The sequence below is a fragment of the Narcine bancroftii genome, chromosome 5 (genome assembly GCF_036971445.1).
Source record: "Narcine bancroftii isolate sNarBan1 chromosome 5, sNarBan1.hap1, whole genome shotgun sequence".
In the NCBI taxonomy this organism is placed as follows: Eukaryota; Metazoa; Chordata; class Chondrichthyes; order Torpediniformes; family Narcinidae; genus Narcine; species Narcine bancroftii.
In genome coordinates, this window is record NC_091473.1 from 15,991,285 (window position 1) to 16,007,525 (window position 16,241).

Sequence of the window (16,241 nt, forward strand, 5' to 3'; positions counted from 1 at the left end):
GAGTTTATGGGCAGAGTTGTTTGAGTAAACTGGCATGGACGTAGGGCCGAGATGGCCTAACCTCAGTGGAAAAAGCCTACTAGCATTTACTCTATCTATACCCCTCATAATTTTGGAAACCTCCATCAAATCGCCCCTCACTCTTCTATGATCCAAGGAATAAAGTCCCAACCTGTTTAACCTTTCCCTGTAACTTGGCTTTTCAAGTCTCAGCAAAATCCTTGTAAATGTTCTCTTCACTCTTTCAAATTTTTTATTTTTATTTTTTTTATTTTTCACACTATGAACCATATTAATCAAAATACACACAAACATTTCCCTCTTGAATATACACAGTTTCATTTTCTCCCCTTTTTCCCCCTCCCTTCCCTCACTCCTTCCCACCCCCTCCAAACCCATTAAACATTCAACATATACAATACAATAAACCCATTAAACAATTTCATCACATATTGAAAATAAACAAGAAAATTGTGTCATCTATTTTTACACACTGGGTCAGTTCATTTCGTCGTCTTCTCATTCTATTATTTTACAGGGGTGGAGGTCTGCGGTAGGACCTCTCTGTGTGTTCTAAGTACAGATCCCAAATTTGTTCAAATACTGTGACTTTATTTTTTAAATTATATGTTATTTTTTCCAATGGTTATCCAACTGCACGAAAACTAAGGTCGGGTCAGATACAGCAATGAGCTCTCTGAACCCTTCTCCATTAACAATGGCGTGAAGCAAGGCTGTGTTCTCGCACCAACCCTCTTTTCAATCTTCTTCAGCATGATGCTGAAACAAGCCATGAAAGACCACAACAATGAAGATGCTGTTTACATCCTGTACCGCACGGATGGCAGTCTCTTTAATCTGAGATGCCTGCAAGCTCACACCAAGACACAAGAGCAACTTGTCCGCGAACTACTCTTTGCAGACGATGCCACTTTAGTTGCCCATTCAGAGCCAGCTCTTCAGCGCTTGACGTCCTGTTTTGCGGAAACTGCCAAAATGTTTGGCCTGGAAGTCAGCCTGAAGAAAACTGAGGTCCTCCATCAGCCAGCTCCCCACCATGACTACCAGCCCCCCCACATCTCCATCGGGCACACAAAACTCAAAACGGTCAACCTGTTTACCTATCTCGGCTGCACAATTTCATCAGATGCAAGGTTCGACAACGAGATAGGCAACAGACTCACCAAGGCAAATAGCGCCTTTGGAAGACTACACAAAAGAGTCTGGAAAAACAATCAACTGAAAAACCTCACAAAGATTAGTATATACAGAGCCGTTGTCATACCCACACTCCTGTTCGGCTCCGAATCATGGGTCCTCTACCGGCATCACCTACGGCTCCTAGAACGCTTCCACCAGCATTGTCTCCGCTCCATCCTCAACATTCATTGGAGCGCCTTCATCCCTAACATCGAAGTACTCGAGATGGCAGAGGCCGACAGCATCGAATCCACGCTGCTGAAGATCCAACTGCGCTGGTTAGGTCACGTCTCCAGAATGGAGGACCATTGCCTTCCCAAGATCGTGTTATATGGCGAGCTCTCCACTGGCCACCGAGACAGAGGTGTACCAAAGAAGAGGTACAAGGACTGCCTAAAGAAATCTCTTGATGCCTGCCACATTGACCACCGCCAGTGGGCTGATATCGCCTCCAACCGTGCATCTTGGCGCATCACAGTTCGGCGGGCAGCAACCTCCTTTGAAGAAGACCGCAGAGCCCACCTCACTGACAAAAAACAAAGGAGGAAAAACCCAACACCCAACCCCAACCAACCATTTTTCCCTTGCAACCGTTGCAACCGTGTCTGCCTGTCCTGCATCGGACTTGTCAGCCACAAACATGCCTGCAGCTGACGTGGACATTACCCCTCCATTAATCTTTGACCGCGAAGCCAAACCAAAGAAAGAAGATATGTTATTTTTTCCAATGGAATACATTTATTCATTTCCATGTGCCATTGCTGTACTCTCAGGCTCTCCTCTGATTTCCAAGTTGACATTATACATTTTTTTGCTACAGCTAAGGCTATCATAATAAATCTTTTTTGGGTTTCATCCAAATCAAGGCCTAGTTCTTTACTTCTTATATTACTTAGAAGAAAGATCTCTGGATTTTTTGGTATGTTGCTTTTTGTGATTTTATTTAATACCTGACTTAGATCTTCCCAAAACCTTTTCACTTTCTCACATGCCAATATTGCATGTACTGTTGTTCCCATTTCTTTCTTACAGCGAAAACATCTATCTGATAATGTTGGATCCCATTTATTTAACTTTTGGGGCATGATATTTGGGCTGTGTAACCAATTATATTGTATCATGTGTAACCTCGTATTTATTATATTTCTCATAGTTCCGGAGTATAACTTTTCCCATATTTCATTTTTTATCTTTATTTTTAGATCTATTTTCCCACTTTTGTTTGGGTTTATAGCTTATTTCATCATTTTCCTTCTTGCAGCTTAATGTACATGTTTGTTATAAATCTTTTAATTATCATTGTGTCTGTAATCACATAATCCAAGCTGCTTCCTTCTGGTAATCTCAGTCTGCTTCCCAATTTGTCCTTTAAGTAGGTTTTCAGTTGGTGGTATGCAAACATTGTACCATGAGTTATTCCATATTTGTACTTCATTTGTTCAAATGATAATAAATTATTTCCCTCCAAAAAAATGTATATTCTTTTAATTCTTTTTCTCTCCCATTCTCTAAAGGAAAGGTTATCTATTGTAAAAGGGATTAGTTGATTTTGCGTCAATAATTTGGTAGTTGGTAATTTGTTTTTTTTCCTTTCTACGTGAATCTTCCAAATGTTGAGCAGATGGTGCAGTACTGGTGAACTTCTATATTGCACCAGTTTTTCACCCCACTTATAAAGTACATGTTCTGGTACCTTCTCCCCTATTTTATCTAGCTCTAACCTGGTCCAATCTGGTTTTTCCCTTGTTTGATAAAAATCTGATAGATATCTTAATTGTGTTGCTCTATAATAATTTTTAAAGTTTGGTAGCTGCAAACCACCTTGTTTTGTACCATTCTGTTAATTTATCTAGTGCTATCCTCGGTTTCCCCCCCCCTTCCATGAGAATTTCCTTATTATTCTCTTTAGTTCATTGAAGAATTTCTCTGTTTAGGAAATTGGTAATGATTGAAATAGGTATTGTATCCTTGGGAAGATATTACTCTTTCAATTTTATTGATACCTTTCCTGTAGTTCGATGACCCAAAATGCACACAGAACACCAAATTTGTCCTCACCAATGTCTTATTCAGCTTTACCATAACATCCCAACTCCTGTACTCAATACTTTGACATGTGATGGCCAAAGTGCCCAAAGCTCTTTTTACAACCCTTTCTACCTGACCAAGTTGGCATTCTGCACTAGTCTGCCTATTTGCATGGTCCATTTCCTTCTAAATCCTTTCACATATCAATATATCTGTCCAAATGTCTGTTGAACATTGTAATTGTACCCGCCCGCTTCCACAGTTTCCTCTGGTAGCTCATTCCATTTGAGTGAAAATGTTGCCCTTCAGGCCCCTCTAAGATCTCTCCCATCCCACCTTTGTTCTAGAATCTACACTGAGAAAAATGACTGAGCATTCACTTTATCCATGCCCATCATGATTAGGTCCAACCTCTGCAAGTTCCCCCAACCACCACCACTTCCAGGATCCTTAGCTCTTGGGAATAAAGAAGGAGCCTATCTAACTTATCCCTGTAACTCTATCCTCCAGTCCCGGCAACATCCTGGTGAATCTCCTCTGCACCCATTCCCACTTATTGATGACCCTATAAATGAGCAAAGGCATCAAGAAGCATTTGAAGCTGGTCTATTAGTCTATGTGCTGCATTCACTACATAAAGGAGTGGAGTGTTGACCCCCCCCCCCCCCCCCCGGCATGAAGTCACCCCTCAGCAGTAACAGAGGACTGAATAACCTACTCATCTTTTTTTTCTATTTATGATGTCTTTCCCTCAGCTCCAAGCCCTGTCTAATCTTACAAGAGGGAATGTGAAGCAGTGATTATATTACTAATGATTATGACCAACACTAATTATTATATAATTGCATTACATTACCAGGAATTAGTAATTACTAATTCTAATGATTACATCAGTTGGTTTGCAATCTTGTGTCCTCCATTCCATACATTGGTCTTTAAACATGGTTAAGTAAATTATTGATATTTTTAGCACTTTAATTTGGATGCTTCCAGTTTTAAGACTTAGCCCAGGATATTTTGCCTTTGTTGAACAATCAGATTTCAGAATTTGCCTTCAATCTTTAAATCTTCTGCTGAAATGTCAATGGTTTAACTTTTATTGATATCAATCTGGCACTATTAACTATGAAAGGCACCTCGAAGCCTTGTAATTGGCCCTTTTCATGACTTCGCTTGTGAATCTGCACGGGTCATTTACTGTATCTGTGCTCCCAATGTGGCCTTCTCTACATCAGGGAGATTGGGCACAGGCTAGGAGATCATTTCGTTGAGCACCTTCGCTCTGTCTGCTGTAACTGCAAGATCTCCCAGTGGCCATTCCCACACTGTCGTGTGTCTCCAAGGCCTCATGAGCTGCCAAACTGAGGCCACTGGTAAATTGGAGGAGCAGCTCCTTTTATTCTAATTTGGCAGTCTCCAACCCAGTGGCAACGATATTGACTTGTAATTTCTGTTAATTCCGCCACCTGAGATCCTGCTATAACAGCAGAGAGAGCAAAGGTTCTCAACGAAGCATTCTCCTTCCACAATTTTCACCACCTACCACGTGATCCCAACACCACAAATATCCTCCCCTCTCAACCTTCCACAGGGACTACTTCCCCTGTAATTTCCACCTCCACTCATCCATTCCCATCTATTGCCCCCTTGGTACCTACTCCTGTGACAAAGAGGCGACACTTCACTTGTGAATCTGCAGGGGTTATCTGGTGCTCCAACTGTGGTCTCCTCTACATTGAAGAGACTGGGAAATTGCTTTGTTGAGCACCTTTGCTCTGAATGCTATAATAGCAAAGAATCTCCCAGTGGCAACCCATTTCAGTTCTCCATCCCATTCCCTTGCCAACATGTCTGTCCATGGCCTCGTGCTCTGCCAAATTGAGACCTCCCACAAATTAGAGGAACAACTTCTTGTATTCCACCTGGGCACCCTCCAACTGGATGGCAATAACATTGACTTCTCTAGTTTCCATTAGGGCCCTATCTCCTCTTTTCCTATCCCTCTCTCTTTCCCACTCTCTCTCCTTTCCTCCAGCTTTGCATTTACAGCTATCCCCTCCCTGAATTAGTTGTCTCTGAGAACTTGTGAAATCATTGTCATGGACGGACCTCTCTCTTCTGCCCTCCTGTCCATGTCCACCTGTGGCCTCTTGGCTGTTGGCCTGTGGACCCCCCGTCTCTTCTTACCTCCTCCCACTACCTTTTCCTTTTAGGTGCCTGCCTGCTATTTGTTCATACCTTGATGATAGACTCAGGCCTGAAACATTGACTTTCTCGCCTGCGGAAGCAGCGTGGCCTTCTGAGCACCTCCAGCACTTTTGTGTTTTTACTTTTTATATAAAAGCAGAGATGTAATGTTGAGGCTTTATAAGGCATCGGACAGACCCCACAGAGTATTATGAACAGTTTTGGGCTTCTTATCTCAGGTTAACGCGCTGGGATTGGAGAAGATCCAGAGGAGGTTCACAGGAGTGATCCCAGGAGTAAAAGGGTTGTCCTATGTAGAGCATTTGATGGGTCTGGGACTGTACTTACTGGAGTTTAGAAGAATGGTGGGGGGGGGGGGGGTTCATTTAAACCTATCAAATACTGAAAGGCCTGGATAGTGTGGATGTGGAGAGGATATTTCCTGTGGTGGGGGAGTCTGGGATCAGAGGGCACAGCCTCAGCATACAAAACTATGCCTTTAGAAGAGAGACGAGGAGGAATTTCTTCACCCAGAGGGAGGTAAATTTGTGGAATCATTGCCGCCAATGTCTGTGGAGGGCAAGTCATTGGATAGATTTAAGATAGAAGGTAGGTAAGTTCTTGATTTGGTAAAAGATAAAGGTTCCATTATTTTCACGTAATACATTTAGAATTTAACATAAATGAAATTCTTTCACTTTCGTCTACTGTAAGGCAGACAGAGAGTCATCACTTTGTCCAGCTCCCCTGACAGAAACCTACAGCACCTGGTGTCCCTAGGCGGACTCCCCTCCAAGTATTGACCAGTCCTAAGCCTGCTTAGCTTCCGAGATCAGACAATCTCAAGCATGGAAGACCTGACAATACGCATCAATTCTACATTGCACTGTTCAATCTCTTGCCAACCTTCTCAAAAACATTAATAGGGTGTGGGCTTTGCAGGCATTTAATTGCCCCTGAAAAGGTGGTGGGGATCTGCCTTCATGAACTGCTATAGTCCTTGAGGCGTGAGTCGACCCCCAATGACATTTGAGGGTGGGGGGTAACTCCAGAATTTTGACTCGGTGACATTGAAGGAGCAATGATGTGTTTCCAAATCAGAATGGTATTTGGCTTGGAGGATATCTTTCACTCAGTCGTGCTCTCTTCTTTCACTGCCCTTGTCCTTCTCGCTGGCAAGGTGGTGGATTTGGAAAGTGCAATCTGATTGTCAAGTGGAACCTATCTCCCCTGGGGGCATATCTGTACATGCGCCCAGAAATCTCAATCCATCTCATAACTGATGTACTCCAAGGAAGCGGGACATCCTCAGACCCAAGAGATTTTCCAAGAGGATCACTGAAGGACATCGGCGCTGTCAGAGGTACCTTCTTTTCAATTTATACAATAACATAAAAGGAGCATCACTTGCAGGCAAGCTGGAAAATCCTCTGTCATCGTTGATACTATTTCATAGCCCCTCACCTTGCCCAGTCACACATTCACTCCTCAACCTGACACCTCAAGCATGTGACAGAGAGAAGATGGAAGAACTCAACAGGCCAGCCAGCATCCATGGAAGGAAGTAATCAGTCAACATTTCAGGTTGGGACCCTTCAATCAAGACTAAGGAAAACAGTGGGTGATATTACATCGATGAGGGGGAAAGAATCTGCGGAGAGTTCCCACTGTTGTTAGGGTACAAGACGGAAAGTGTGAGAGGTGGAGAGTCAGATCTAGAAAACAGACAACCAGGAAAGGGAAAGAGAAGAAAAGTTGGAGAGAGAAAAAAAGAGGCACAGGTGGAGGTAAAGCCTCCAACCTGCTCATTCATCTCATCAGAAGTAAACAAGAAATTCTGCGGATGCCGGGGTCCAGTGCAGTGCACAGAAGTACAGGGTGAACTCAGCTGGTCACGCAGCATCCACAGTAAAAGTTTGCTAATTATTCTAGCCCGAACCCTTTGTCAGATGTGTCAGGAAGCAGGCAGATGCCTGAATAAAATGATTGGAAAAGGAGGATGAGGAGGAGCCCAGGTAGGAGGGGAGAAGAGAAAGAAACTAAGAAGGGAGGTGGTGGGGGGGAGATGCAGAGCGTTAAGACGAGTAGTTCTCTGATTAGGAAAGGAAGGGAAGTGGGTGGGGAACTGGAGGAAGGAGACCAAGCGGTTGGGAGAGTGAGAGACTGGAGGAAAAGGTTAACAGACACTGGAGAAGTAGCTGATGATGCCATCTAGTTGGAGAGTGTCCAGATGGAAGAGAGTGTGTTGATCCTCCAATTTTGAGGGGTGGCCTCAGTTTGACAGAGCACGAGGCCATTTTGCGTTGACTGTCTTTTGTTTCCTGTGGGTGCTGCATGACCAGCTGGGTTTCTCCAGCGTGTTTGCTGATTATCTCTGAGAGTTCCGTCTGTGGTAAGAGTCAGAGAGTAGATGGAGATTCCTCTCCCCTTTCTGCATCCACATCTCCATTGTGTGTCTCTGACCTTGTATTGAGGAGAAGGTGTGCTGTGCTTTGAGCTCACAGCACTCCATTCACTGATGCCTGGCTCAGTGTTGCTTTGTCATTCAAACGCTCATTCCTTTATGCTGGCCATTCTGTAACCTCTCGATCGGCAACAATGGCAGCACATGGCTGCTTTTGTCTGAGGCCATGTTCACTGATGCTGCAGCGGACCACTCATTGTTTGAGCTGTTAATAACAGTGCTTGGAGCTGGCAGTCCAAGGCATGCAGGCTGACAGTGATTGAGGCTCATTATTTGTCTGCTCCTGGGGTTCGTGCAGGGAATACCAGGCGCGGATCTGGCTCCACAAGCAGCACACTGAAAGCACAGTCTCACGCAACATGGAAACAGGCCCTTTGGCCCATCTTGTTCACATTGCCCAAAATGTCCCATCTGCTTGTGTTTGGCCCTATTCTTCTAAACTCATCAATACCTGCTTCCTTCGGCGGCCCAGTCCATACACCCACCATCCTGTGTAAGAGTCACTCCTCAGGCTCCTGTTAAATCTTCCTCCCTCATCTTAAACTTGTGTATGTCTTCTGGTTACTAATTTTTCCCCTCCTCTGGGCAAAAGACTCTGCATCCACCCGATCTTTACCTCTCATTATTTTGTGTACCTCCATGAGATCACCCACAATTCTCCTGCACTCCAAGGAATAAAGCCCTAGCCTGTTCAATCTTCTCCCGACAGCTCAGGCTCCCGACTGCTGGCAATATTCTACTCTGCACCCTCTCCAGCTTTCCTGTGGCACTGTGACCAAAACTGAACACGTCCTCCAAATGAGTGAAAAATATTACCTACACCAGTCAATGTTCATCTGGAGTGTGTCAGGCAGGAAGGGGACAACCTATGAGAATCTGTTGTCAGAGCTAATGTAGAGAGGTGGGTCTCCAGTGCCACTTTCAGCTTTGAGATGACAGCAACCGGCATTTGAATGAAGTGATTGAAGGAGGATGTTAGTAATTGGGACAGCCCACTCCCATTGGAAATATGTCCAGCATTCCGTTGATGAAAGCTGTAATTTGAAGCAATGTTGAATCATTCTTCAGTCGAATTTAGAAATCTGCCCACCTTCTGCTGAGCACTTTCTCCCTCTGTTCCCTCCATGTTGCGAGATGTCTTCCCAAAACTACAGCTCCTTCATTTTCAAACTGACAAGCATGCATTTGAACCTATCTTCATTAGTAACATTCACCTACTTGCCCCTTGTCATTTGGACTCCTTCATGTGGGAAGGATACACTTGCCTCACATAGTTTACAATGTTTTTCATCATTACAGGGAAAAAAATAAAACATTAATCAAGTATCCATAGCCAATGGTACAAAAAAAATAACTTTTATACTTTTCTCCCCATCCACCCTCTCACCCAAAAGTAAGAAAAGGAAAGAAAATAAATATAAACCATTTAATATACAATAATATTAGCATGGACAATGGTTTCCTTTCCTTTGGCTTGGCTTCGTGGACGAAGATTTATGGAGGGGTAATGTCCACGTCAGCTGCAGGCTCGTTTGTGGCTGACAAGTCCGATGCGGGACAGGCAGACACGGTTGCAGCGGTTGCAAGGGAAAATTGGTTGGTTGGGGTTGGGTGTTGGGATTTTCCTCCTTTGTCTTTTGTCAGTGAGGTGGGCTCTGCGGTCTTCTTCAAAGGAGGTTGCTGCCCGCCGAACTGTGAGGCGCCAAGATGCACAGTTGGAGGCGATATCAGCCCACTGGCGGTGGTCAATGTGGCAGGCACCAAGAGATTTCTTTAGGCAGTCCTTGTACCTCTTCTTTGGTACATCTCTGTCTCGGTGGCCAGTGGAGAGCTCACCATAGAACACGATCTTGGGAAGGGGGATGGTCCTCCATTCTGGAGATGTGACCTACCCAGCGCAGTTGGTTCTTCAGCAGCGTGGATTCGATGCTGTCGGCCTCTGCCATCTCGAGTACTTCGATGTTGGTGATGAAGTTGCTCCAATGATTATTATTAAAAATGACTAATTAAGAGGAGTGGATAAGATAGAAGAGGTGGATGGAAAATTATCCATAAAATCCATCTGGTTTCCAAATACTATAAAAATAGTTTACAACGTCTATGCAGAGATTAATACAGAGGGCCTGGTTCTGAGAAGCGCGTTGACCTGAATGGACCATATTCATTGGGATGAATGAGAAGTGAAGGCCCTTGGATGGTGAAGGCTTCCTGATCGTATTGGAGGTTTGGATTTGGAGCATGGGTTGCCAACGGTTAGAGCAGGGGTCAGTACGCCTGCAGAGGCTGCAGGAGCACTAGAGGTGACAAAAGGAATTTTGTGTAATATTTCATTTTCTGCTTCATAACATGACAATAAAGGACTTGAATCTTTAAATGTTTTTCGAATTAAATAAAGCGGAAAAGGGTAGCTAAAGTGAGCATAGGTCCCTTCGAAGATGAGAAGGGGATTTAATATTGGGTAACATGTAAATGGCCGAGACTTTGAATTACTATTGTGTGTTGGTCTTCACGGTGGTGGATATATCAGCATCAGCCGGGCAAATATTCATATAAACCACCTTACACCAATAAATAAAAATAGTGCATGAAAAGTCGAAGTAAGGCAATGTCTTTAGTTCACTGATTATTCAGGAATTTGATGGCAGTGGGGAAGAAGCTGTCCTTGTGCCATTGAGTGCTTGTCTTTTGGCTCCTGTAGCTTTTCCCCAATGGTAGCAGAGAGAAGTGGGTGTGACCTGGATGGCAGGGGTTCTTGATGATAGAGGCTGCTTTCTTAAAACACTGCCTCTTGTAGATGTCCTCGATGAAGTCTGGTGCCTGTGATGTCTCAGGCCGAATTAACAACCCTCTGGCATTTTTTCTTGTCCTTAGCGTTGGCATCTCCGAACCATGCAGTGATGCAACCAGCCAGAATTCTCTCCACGATATACCTGTAGAAGTTTTCGAGAATCTTCAGTAACATACTGAATCTCCTCAAATGCCTCACAAAGTATTGCCGCCGGTGAGCATTCTTTGTGAATGCATTGACATGGAGGCTCCAGGACAGATCCTTGGAGATGTTGACACCCAGGAATTTGAAGTTCTTGACCCTCTCCACTACTGAGCCATCAATGAGAACTTTGTCATGTTCCCCTGACTTCCTCCTGAAAGTCCACAATCATCTCCTTGGTTTTATGAGCATTGAGCACAGTTTGTTGGCGTGACACCATTCAATGAGATGATCAATCTCCCTCCTGTACACTTCCTCATTGCTATTTGTGATTCTGCCGACAACTGTGGAGTTGTCAGCAAATTTGTAGCTAGCATTGGAATTGTGTCTGACCTCACAGTCATGGGTGTATAGTGAGTAGAGCAGTGGGCTAAGCACACATCCTTGAGGTGTGCCTGTATGATAATCAGTGACGAGGAGAAGTTGTTTCCAATTCGTACTAACGGTGGTCTTCTGATGAGTAAGTCAAAGATCCAGTTGCAGGGGGGGGGGGGGGGTGATATGAGAGTTGAGGACCTCAGATCAATAGCTGTCACTAAGGAGATAGTGCTGAACAATTAAGATTCCTGGTCCTGATTGAATACATCGCAGGGTACTCCAAGAAATGGCAAAAGTTATAGTAGAGGTGTTGGTTGATAATTTACAAAAATTCTCTGGAATCTGGGCAGGTCCTGGGAGTTGGAAGACTGCAGATGTCATCTGACAGTTTAATAAAGGATTAGGCAAAAGGCAGGTATTATAAGTCCATAGTTGGGAAGTTGCTTGAAGCAATCATTAAAGAAGAAATAATGAGGCATCTGGATAGAAATTGTTCCATCAAGCAAACAGAGCATTGATTCAGAAAGGGCAGGTCTTGTTTGAGGATATGATGAGTGCAGTCGGTGGAGGGGTACAGGTGGACGTTGTGTTCTTGAATTTCCAGAACGCATCCAATAAGGTGCCTCATAAAATATAAGGATGCATGGAGTTGGGAATAATAACCTGAACAGAGGATTGGCTAACTGGCAAAAGGCAGAGAGTTCAGATAAATGGGTGTTTCTGTGGTTGGCAACCAGTGGTGAGTGGACTGCTACAGGGGTCAGTGCTGGGCCCACAACTGTTTACAATATAGATCAGTGATTTGGAAGAGAGGACTGCGTGCAATATATCCAAGTTTGCTGATGACACTAAATTAAGTGAAAAAGCAAATTGTACAGACAATGTGGAGTATCTGCAGAGAGATATAGACTGGGTAAGTGAGTGGGCAAGGGTCAAGCAGATAGAGCACAATGTTGATAAATGTGAGGCCATTGTTTGGAAAGTTCAAGTTCAAATTTCTGTTTGTTTATTATCCTCTGACTATACAAGTACAACCGATGAAACAGTTCTCCAGTCCTTGTTGCAAAATACATAGACACGCAACCAGACATATTCACATACAGACAAACAATACATATGCAGGATAAATAAATATTGTGTCATGACTATGAGAGACTCAGGTGGCTAGTGTGAGCAGTCCCCTGTGGGAAGAAGCTGTTCCTCAGTGGGGTGGTGCTGGTTCTGATACTCCCGTATCTCTTCCTTGATGGGAGCAGATGAAAGATGCTGTGTGCAGGGTGGAAGGGGTCCTCAGTGACTTTTCTTGCCCTCTTCAGACAATGATGGAACTAGCTGAAAGATGCTATGTGTGGGGTGGTAGGAGTCCTCAATGATTTTGAGTGCCTGGTAGACCATGTCGATGGTTGGGTGAAGACCCCAGTGATCCTCTCTGCTGCTCTTATGGTCCTATGGATTAACCTCCAATCCAATGATCTATAGCAACCATACCACACGATAATGGACTCTCTCGATAGAGCTCCTGTAGAAAATTACAGGATGGTGGCCAGAGGCCTTACCCACCTGTGTTGTCAGGAGCGGCTGTCGCTGTGATGCCTTCCTGACAAGTGAGGAGGTATTAAGTGTCCAGGATAAGCCATTAGTAAGTGAACTCCAAGGAACTTGGTGCTCTCCACGACAGAGTATTTGATATGTAGTGGATGGTGATCATTCCTAAAGTCCACGATCATCTCCTTTGTCTTATTCATGTTGAGTCCGTTGCTGATGAGGCCAACTACTGCTGTGTCATTTGCAAAATTGAAGGCACTGTTGGAGCTCAATCTGGTGTTTCAGTCGTGGGTCAGTAGCATGAACCGCAACGGACTTGAGCCCTCAGTCCTGAGGTGTGCCAGTGCTCAGTGAGATGGTGCTTGATATTCTATTACCGACTCAGACAGACTGCAGTCTCACTGTTAGGAAGTCCAGAATCCAGTTACAGAGAGGGGTGTTGAGGACAGCTTCTCCATCAGTCTCTGGGGAATGTTCGTATTAAACACAGAGCTGAAGTTGATGAACAGCAGCCTGGTGTATGAGACTTCATTCTCCAAGTTGGTCAGAATGGAGTGGAGCGAAAAGGCTATAACCATCGTAAATGGAATGGCAAATTGTTTCTGGGAGGTGTGCTTTGATGTATTCCATCACCAGATGCTCAGAGCATTTCATAATGCCACGGGTGGTAGTCATTGAGGCCTGTTACTGTCGCCCTCTTTGGCTGTCTTGAAGCCCACGGGGATGAGGAATTGCTGCAGTGATGTATTGAAGATGTCTGTAAGGACCTCCATTAGTTTGTCTGCATAGTCCTTCAGTACCTGACCAGGTATGTTGTCTGATCCCTCCACCTTGTGAGGGTTAATCTTGGATAGAGTTCTCCACACCTTGGCTAAGGCTATGTAGAGGGCCCATTCATCAGGGGAAAATAGAAAATCAGATTACACTGGGCAGCAATTTTTTTAAAAGGTTTGCTTCTTGAAAATGATGGGGATTACGACAGACAATTTCAAGCTGGACACAAAGATAATTTCATATTTTCTGTATCCCATAAGAAGTTGGAGAAATATTAAATTAACTTTTATTGAATTTAGTATGTTTAATCACATAACGATGCAGGACAGAGAATGAAGAGGAACGATTGCATTAGTTCAACTGACCTAAAAATGTTTTGCTGCTTATTTTCTTTTGTCCTCAGCATCTGATGCCTCTCGTGTCAGTGTCCAACATTAGTCAGCCAGCACTGATGGATTCCAGTTTCCCTGAAATCGCTTTTCCATGCTCACAATATCCTGGTGAAACCTTTCACCATGTTCATCACTGACTGCACTAGATCAAATGGGAAGAAGTCCAAGCATGAATGCAGGAAATGAATTTTCAATGACATGTGGCACTTCATGGTTTTGCATGCTTGAAGTATGACAGGAAATCACAAAATAGGTTATATTCAAACAGCAGTGCGTGATAGGAAAAGTTGAAGGTGATTTTTGTGATCAGCAGCCAAAAATCCATAAAACACACCCAAAAGTTTTCAGGAAGAAAATCCTTCCTTTTCCAGTCTTATTATTTAAATGGTGGCATGTTGTAGCATGGCTTTGAGCAGAGACACTTGGGAGTGCTTGTGCATGAATTGCAAAAGCTTGGTTGCAGGTGCGACAGGTAATCAGAAAGGCAAATGGCATGTTGGCCGCCATTGCTGGGGGGGATTGAATTTAAGACCATGAAAATTTTACTGCCACTGTACCACGTTCTGTGAGGCCGCACCTGGGGTACCATATGCAATTCTCTTTTCCTTGAGAAAAGATACACTGGCTGTGGAGGTGGTGTGGAGGTCGGGGGCGATTTTGGAGTATGTTCACCAGGTTGAAACCAGAAATGAGGTGATAGCCGACGAGATAAGAACATGTTGTGCGTGATTATAATCATTGGAATGCAGAGGAATGAGAGGGGATCTTGTAGAAACATACGCAATTATAAATAGGATAGATAAGCTAGAGGAAGGAATATTCCTTTCACTGGTAGTCGAAGCTAGAAAAAGGGGACATAGCCTCAAAATTCAAGGGAGCTGATGCAGGACAGAGAATGAAGAGGAACTACTTCTCCCATAGAGACTTGAATCTGTGGAATTCTCTGCCCAAGGAAGCAGAAGAGGCTGCCCCATTAAATATATTTAAGGCATAGTTCGATAGTTATTTGCACTGTAGGGGAATTAACGATTACGGGAATAAGGCAGGAAGGTATTGCTGAATCCAGATCAGCTATGCTCTCATTGATGGAGCAGGCTGCATGGGTGAGATGGCCAACTCCTGCTCCTGTCACTTGTTTCTTTTAGCTGGATTCTGAGATGTTATAGTCATGACCAAGGAATCAGAGGAACAGGGAACCCAAGAAGAGGAAACATTTTCTGATGGCATTAGAAATTCCCTGGTCTTGAAGGGCAGTGACTGTTGAGTCACTGAGTTGATTGTATATGAGAACTGAGGATTGATGGAGTCAGCGAGAGAAAATGAATGAGGTGAAGGATCAGTCTGGATCATGTTGGGCAGTACAAAAGGCTGCTGATTAAACAGACAAGGCCTCCCATGGAATCATGATGCAGGGGACACAAAAGATCCTGAGGGACACGGTGCTGTAAGGACCTCCACTAGTTTAGGAGACTAGGTGCTGGGAGAGTCACGGGGAGACTAGGTGCTGGGAGAGTCACGGGGAGACTAGGTGCTGGGAGAGTCACGGGGAGACTAGGTGCTGGGAGAGTCACGGGGAGACTAGGTGCTGGGAGAGTCACGGGGAGACTAGGTGCTGGGAGAGTCACGGGGAGACTAGGTGCTGGGAGAGTCACGGGGAGACTAGGTGCTGGGAGAGTCACGGGGAGACTAGGTGCTGGGAGAGTCACGGGGAGACTAGGTGCTGGGAGAGTCACGGGGAGACTAGGTGCTGGGAGAGTCACGGGGAGACTAGGTGCTGGGAGAGTCACGGGGAGACTAGGTGCTGGGAGAGTCACGGGGAGACTAGGTGCTGGGAGAGTCACGGGGAGACTAGGTGCTGGGAGAGTCACGGGGAGACTAGGTGCTGGGAGAGTCACGGGGAGACTAGGTGCTGGGAGAGTCACGGGGAGACTAGGTGCTGGGAGAGTCACGGGGAGACTAGGTGCTGGGAGAGTCATGGGAAACTGGAGGAGACACAGGAAGCTGAAGGTTTTGGATGGAGCATTGAGTCTTAACAAAGGATCCCAACCAGAAACATTGACCATTCTTTGTCTCCCACTGTCACTTCTTGACCTTCTGATTGCGCTTCTCTCCCATGCATTATTCAGACATTCCTTATTCTCCAAACTATGTCCCATCCTAACCACAGGTGTTGGGACTGAACTCTTTCCAAGTGTCTGATGCTGTCACACCATCCTGAGTACTGAGTTCAGCTTTTTTCACCGACAGAATGAGTGCTGATTTGTTAGTCGACCTGTTCTGGAATATTCACTGTGAACATTACAGCACAGTGCAGGCCTACTATGTGGTGTCAACCCACATCAGC

The 16,241-nt window shown here is 44.7% G+C and overlaps 1 protein-coding gene across 5 annotated transcripts in view; it reads left to right on the forward strand.

Annotated features, from left to right (window-relative positions):
• The window catches only part of LOC138763163 (voltage-dependent calcium channel subunit alpha-2/delta-2-like), a 604,584-nt gene that overhangs the window by 174,143 nt on the left and 414,200 nt on the right, over positions 1 to 16,241 (forward strand). The window lies entirely within an intron of this gene.